Here is a 7500-nt window from a genome sequence, read left to right on the forward strand (position 1 = left end):
CAAATTCTTGGTTTTGGATGCATCAATTTGATGCATCAGTTGATACGATCCGCGTTCCGTAACATATTAGCAAAGATTTTAGGCGTCAAACGTTCTCATATTGCTTTAATGAAACTATGAAACTGAATGGGAGAAAGCGGATGGATACAGCGGGGGGGGGGGGGGGGGGGGGGGAGGTGTACGCTATTCGATTGTATGCAACTCGCAGCTTCCAACTATCGTGTGTAACAGTTCCACACGGCCTTCTACCAATTTGTATAAACTCAGTTAAGGTATGGAAGTACCTGGTCAAAAGTCAGTAATGGCGTCGAAGGCCCTTGGCAGCCCGGTTTCATAATTAACACTCTCTTTGTGACTAAATGAACACGATTTTCAAAATAAAATCAACTTAATGTGGAAGAGGAGTGGTTAGATCTAGTTTGTGTTGCTTTCATCCGAAGTTTGCATGCTATTCGCAGTTCTTTTGGGCGCAATTTTTCAGATTGTTCAGGGCTTTCCATACACGCTCCAACTAGTGGGTCCCGGGACCCCCACCCTCAATTAAATAGGTTGTCCAAGGGTTCAAAAACCAGGAGGTTCATATTCTTGCTTTCGGAAGGGACATTCCTCTCCGACACATTATCTTTGGAGCGCTCAATCTTATGTAACGCTGACTTGTGGAAGTTCTCTGAGCCAGTCAAAAACACATTGTGGTCATTTTGGTTAGGATAACTCCGTAAATCTGCGTCGGTTGAGTGCTGGCAGAACATGTTTTGAAAACATTGTCGATAGAAAGCGTGATACCCAGGATATGTATATTGCGTCGCAGGACCTCTCCAGGAATTATGGTTCGTTTTTCGGATTCTAGTGCGTACAGGACGCAGTGAGGCACCGTTAGGGAAACCTTGTAATGTGTATGAGTCGATCTTAAAGGTAAGGCAATGAGTTGCTTACTACCATTCACTAGCAAGAAAGTTGCGTGGGGTATTTCGGCCCTTACATTGCCATGATCTAACAATCAATTTTTCGATCTGGTAACTGCAAAGGCCTGTGTCCCTTGCTATACAGTTGGATCTGGTTACATGGAATGGGTTAAACGAAGGAGAGGTTGAAAGCAGATTGAATCAAGTTTACTTCTTTCAATCCACATCCCTTCGCACGCACTTTTAGCTAAAAATCGATGCTTCTACTTTACAAAGGCTTAGATGAAAATAGATTAAATATGGAATGTAGTTTGGCAGCAACGACTGATCAAGGTTAAGAATAGCAGTAGAAGAAAGTGAAAGTGGTTGAAATTGGGATGCTTTGGTGGATCAATGAAGGACACACACACACACACACACACTCACACACACACACGCACACGCGCGCGCGCGCGCAAACACACACACACACACACACACTCACACACACACACGTACACACACACACACACACACACACACACACGCGCGCGCAGTGATGGCCGAGAAAACCCCAGGATGGATCATGGTTTTTAATCAGACATTTCAAATCATACAGTTTAAGCTTACCAGTTATATCAAACAATACTTTCAAACGGCTTTGAATACAGTTTCACATACTCCCTTGATTGTAATTTATAAGTCGAGCTCTACAAACACCCACATATAAGTCTTACTGATAGCGCAACATATAGGTTACGGAAAAAAATATTATATGTATTTTCAAAGGAAACTTCAGGAGCGGAATTCAATATTTTGGCCAGAGACCAAACAGTTTTTCCGACGTATATTGACTGTATATGTATTAAATTGTGTGGCGCATGTGAAGTGTTACCCGCTGTAAAATAATTCAAAAGAAAAGACATCACGCTTTTCAAGTAAAACATTACTCAAGACCAACACATTCTTCCTGTTAAAATGTGCACTTGGCATTAAGTGTTATCCACCGTATACTCTCTGCTGTCGATTACTTAATTCTACTGTGCGGCCATATACAATGCGAATGACTCTCGATCATTATTTACAAAACCTAATATCAGCAGTGTCACAGCATTAGCAAAGGAAACATTCATTCTTTACTTTTGTCTTTCGGGTTTGTTTGCTTCAGTTGCGGGCTAGACTATCCTTTTCCTCTGAATTTACTGTCAACAATGATGCATAAAATAAAAAAATAAAACGTTAAAAGTTGTGGTTAAGATGCACTTGGTGGCCATGAGAAGAAAACAAAATCCATGTTTCTGATTCCCCGACCCTATTTTTTTTGTTCCGACCCTAGAACTTTTTGCTCTTTGACTTCTAACAAAATTCTACAAAAATGGCGAAACGCGATTTTGTGGACTTTGCAAGGAAGAGGACATACCTCGCACGATTGCCGGCCAACACAAAGTCACATGCTCCTGTGTACATAAAAAAAAACCTAACTTAAACCAACAGAAATAAATAAGTAACCGGCCTACTAACCCCAATTTGATGGCCTTGTCATCGCATACACATTTTTTTGGAAGATTAATTGACATATAGCCATACGCATGAAATAAGTCTTCCTTGTGTCACCGGGCGCCTGCTATCGTCACCATCATCGATTCAATTGTACTGCTTTGTGGCCGAACGGTGAAAATAAGCCAGATCCTCACGTTTACCAACTGAACAAGATAAGTGGTGCTCAAATGCCAGCCAGTGGTACCAAGATCAATAGCCAAGAGGCGGCAAAAAGGCCACGAGGCGGATTGTTCATTTCCGATTGGCGAGCTTCCGTCTTACTATTGTAGTTTCGGATGACTTTTGTTTGGTGTTGGTCTTGTTCTTCTATTTGTTGTTTGTTGTTAGAAATTAGTTGGGCGTGGACAAAACAGTCTTGGTTTGGATCGCTATATACTACCTGCAATTTTTGACAAACAATACTCTGGATATAAAGCTCGCGCTTTCTGTTTGTCCGTCCGTCCGTCCGCCTGTCTGTCTCTTTCTGCGTAGTTTGTTTCTTCTTCTCTATTTTGAACACAATGCTTCATAACAAACAAACAAAAAAGTATGCATTTGTCCCGTTTGCAAGAAATAAACAGAAGCTACCAACCGTTGTTTAAATCAAAAACATGTTATATTTACTAGTTTGAAATTGTAATACATGGATCTTTCTTCTCATTAGTTAACATCGAAACAATTTTCAGCTGTCCAAAAAATGTCTTCTTCATAAACGGCACGGGCCTTTTTTCGGACCGGAAGGGGTCCCATTCTCATTTGGCACGGTCATTTTTAACATCGGAACATGCCTTATTCTCAAGCGGCACGGGAAATGGTGTGGTTCCTGTTCACTTTTGTCTTTATTCCTTTCCTCTTTATTTCCTCGTTCTGCCTCTTTGATCTTTTGTACCCCCATTATCTCTCTCAGAGACCGTGCGTGGTCGACTTCACGCAAAGCAACACAAAACGAGTCCCTCTCCCTATTTCTCCAGAGTCGTCATCTTCATCTTCTTTTCTGTTCTGTTCATTCTGCAGTGAATTTCCATCGAAGCACGCTCGTTATGCACACACGTTTGACTTTTCCCAGACTAGAAAACAATCTGTTCAGTCTCGACTATAAAAAGCGTATGTGTGCTAGCGTATACGTAGGCCTGCATGAAATGAGCGTAACTTGAAGTCAGCCATTTTCTGTGATTAAGAAGTATTATCCAAAATTCACCTCTTTACACTTTTTGCTTTTGTTTGTTTGTTTGTTTGGTTGGTTGTTTTTGTGTGGGTTTTTTTGGTCGGTTGGTTGCTTGGTTGGTTTCTTGTTTGTTTGATATTACAATGTAGTACTCATTCAATCCTTCAGTCAAAACGTATTTTTCTCAAGAGAAATGTAGACCAGCATTCTGAAAAATGCTTTCTGAAACCTTGAGTGACAAATACGATGCAAATACGCCGAGTTTTGAATGTATTCAAGCATTGCAATCTTGCTATTCTGGCAGGGATTCTACGGGGAACCACTCAGCTTTTGAGTAATATGATTTCAAATGCAAATTTGGCACAGTTTAAAAACCAGCGTCTATTTTCCTCTGTTGCAGGTTTTCGGACGGTCCCTGATGATCTGAAAAGCATTTCAGAAGCGGATGAATTCTGGTGTGCATGAAACCGTCGACAGAATCAAGCAGACTGTCCGGCCCAGTTTACCAGGAAGTGGACAGTTGTGATTATTGTCACAAAAGACTTTGTGTACACTTGGGAGAGATGTGTATTTCAGTGTGAATTCTGCAAGATAATAATGGACGTCTATGACCCTGTGGGACTATACTCACTGTCTCATTAGCACAAAAAAAACACAAGTCTTAAAATGGAAGCAAGCAGAAAAGGGTCATAAATGTCTGTGTCGCGATTGTGCCAGCCAGCATAAGAAAGTGGCATTTTTGAAACGAAAACTGGAGTGCTGTTTTGCTGAAAGAATCTGTGCGAAAAGTGTAGCTGTTAAGGGAGAGTAGAGGGAAAACTGGAGTAGTCTTTGAGAGTGTGACAGATTATTTAAAATATGAAACAAAAATTGTCAGTACAAGTAACACGTACACGGGCCGTTGATGTGAGTAAGAAGTGAGTGGAAGAAAATATAATCAGGTCAAAGGCAGCTAGCTCACCATCGTGACAGAGACTTTTGCGAGAGAGTGAAATAAAGTCGGAAGTACACATGTGTCTATAACAAGAAGCACAAATCGAAACCGTTTCAAGCTAAAGGAGCCTTCTACTGAAATAAACCAAAACACTTAAACGCGAAAGTGCTCGCTGCTTCTGATAGAAAACGAAATCAAGTCGACAGCCAACATTGGAAAGAAAAGTCAACGAAGCAAAAGGGAAAGGGCAGACCTAGCAGAAAAAAGACGTCGAAAAAGCCAGAGGAAAATCCACAGGTCGCTGACTTGCGTCGACAGAGGAAATCCATTTAGCTTCAGCCGCTAGAAAGGCCGAGTCAGAGAGCAGAGTCCCCGAGTCGCATTGTGAGGAAAGTGAAAAGCGAGCACCACGTGCCATTCCCTGTGTCAAATATTAATGGGCCGGCGACTGGCACGGCCTGCCCGTGATCTAATTGATTGGAAGCATTGCAAATAACGCAACCAGACAAATAAACCCCTCCTCGCATACCCTTGAGCAAGAGCGTGTGCTGGGGAGTCCGTTGGACAAAACGTGTGTGTGAGCGGAAACGGTGATATTTCATTATATACATACACCGGAAGTGGTTGCATGAGTCTGTAGTCTGCTGACAGAAAGCATTATTTAAAAAGTTGATATTTTGTGTGTATACCTACACTGGATGTGGGTTTACAAGTCTGCACTTAATTAGCAGTACACGACGTGTATGGACAAAACTAGGCCACATAGTGTTTATATTCTTACTCCTAATGTGGTTATAACGTCCACCGTACACAGGAAGTAACGTGTTCAGAGAGAAAAGGGTAATATTTCTTTCTACTCTACTGTAGTAGTAAACCTCGGTTGTCCACAGTGCTGAACGTGCCTTGACATCAAGGGTAATATTTTTGTAATATACTCACAACGGAATGGTTATATGAATCTGCAAATTGCAGCGCATGCACCGTTTTACTCCTACCTGTGGCACGACCCAGCATCGTGTCTTCATCACTAGAAAAGCGTAGAGATCTGTGATAGTTGAGAGGACTACTTTGCGGTGCAGCATTCTCCAAATCTGAAGTTATAACATTTCTGTGTGGTGAACATTTCTCCAAACCAAACGTAACATTCTAGTCTGTTCGTGCTTGCTAAACTCTTCTGTGCTGACCTGCAGTAAAAAGTGCCAAGAGTTACTTCCCTGTCTTTTTCGAGTGCACCTTCCTTTTTATCCCAGAGCTCTGACAGGGAGAAGGTAGAACGACGTCAACAAATAGCTGGCCATCACGCCACAAAGACGTCAGCAACGCTATAAAAAAAAATAATAAGTATCATCAAACAAAGTCAGATAATGTAAAAACAAGCACCGAATAGAAGAAAATCAAACTAAAAACAGAGAGACGCCAAACTGCAAAGGAGTCTGCCATTTTGTTCTTAACTTTTGAGAGTTGAAAAGCAAGGAAACATTAGGAAGGGAATTCAGAATCGTCAAACAAGGAGAGTTGACAACAAAAACAAACAAAATACGAAGAAAGAAAGAAAGAAAGAGTTGAACCAATTGTGATTGGAAACTGAAACTGGATCAGCAGTTTTATCATTGCCAAGAAGATAAGGGACAAAGAAGCGAAAATAACAAAGTGTTATAAAACAAAAACAAATAAGAAAAGAATAGCAAACACGTTGCATTTTAAAAAGGTCACAACGGTAAAACAAGGTATAAGGCAAACGAAAAGAGACGCCGCATTGCTTTGTGAAGCGTCAGTTGTGCTCACGAAATTGCCTCCAAACACTGCAACTTGCAAAGCCGAATACCAGAGAGGATATTTGCTAGGACATTTTAGAGCATCAGCAAAGCTTCAGATGACAGAAAGCTACGAAACCAACAAAAGCTGTCTTTGAAAGTTCAAGGCGTTTCAGAAAAGAACAAAACAGGCAACAGCAGCACGATATAGACCAGGCACTTTCCTTTTTAGTGCAAAAGGGAAACCAGTTGAGACAGCCACACAGAGGGGGCAAAGACACAAATATAAAAAGTGGACATCAAAACAACAGCGTGAACAAAACATTGGGAACTTTATTATCTACAAGACAAAGCCAGGAACAAAAAGCGCAAATCAGCGCACACATTCCTTTTGACACGAGTGCAAATCCATAGGCAACAAGGGTACTTTCAGTTTTCTTTTCTACGCCTCCCAAAACTCAACGAGCACAAGGGACACAAAAATCGACTTTTATCTTTATTTTTCAAAAATGCGAAGGCCGAACTCAATGCAACGTTGAGGACAATTGAAAAAGTTAGCACGGAAGGTGTTGAGACAGTGGATAACAAAACACTCGAACAATCAGAACAATACCCTCAGGGCACCAGGGTTAAAAGGGAAAGTGAAGGAGAAGATTCGGGCGTAAGATCACATACACACGCAATCGAACTGGGCGGGGAAATAACACCCTTCTTCTCCTCAACTCATCCCCTCCCCCCTCCTCCCTCCCACCGCAAACCACAACCACACAAATATATCGACCACCAGAGAGGAAACCGCTGTGAGGAATTTTGATCTGCCTGCATCCACTGAGTTACCTTCTGGTCAATACAGCATACCACAGTGCAGTGTGTTATAGTATTATATCGTCCTGCTCGGCGAAGTGTTGTAAAATATAATACAAGCCAACACAGCACAATATAAATCGACTGCTAGAAGAAAAACAAACGCAGCGGAATTTTAATCTGCCTGTATTCAGTTATCCGCTGGTCAATACAGAGTAACAAATTGCAGTATTTGACAGTGTTGCAGAATATTGTGCGGTTCAGTGTTGTTAAATACAATACAATAGCACAATACAAATCAATACAGATCAATACAAGACGACATTGGAGGTGGTGTAGGTACACGGACACAAAGGCGTACACATACACAAAATACTGGCGTCAACAAGATCAAGAAAATATCGTAAAACAGAGTCCTACACA

At 41.4% G+C, this 7500-nt stretch overlaps 1 protein-coding gene across 1 annotated transcript in view; it reads left to right on the forward strand.

Annotated features, from left to right (window-relative positions):
* LOC138976467 (cAMP-dependent protein kinase type II regulatory subunit-like) overlaps positions 1-7500 on the forward strand; it is a 152378-nt gene that overhangs the window by 125317 nt on the left and 19561 nt on the right. Inside the window, exon 4 of the mRNA XM_070349319.1 lies at positions 3986-7500. This exon is cut by the window's right edge and continues 521 nt beyond it. The gene's annotated coding sequence lies outside the window, so the exon portion shown is untranslated. The remainder of the gene's footprint in view (positions 1-3985) is intronic.

Source organism: Littorina saxatilis, linkage group LG1, assembly GCF_037325665.1.
Source record: "Littorina saxatilis isolate snail1 linkage group LG1, US_GU_Lsax_2.0, whole genome shotgun sequence".
NCBI lineage: Eukaryota > Metazoa > Mollusca > Gastropoda > Littorinimorpha > Littorinidae > Littorina > Littorina saxatilis.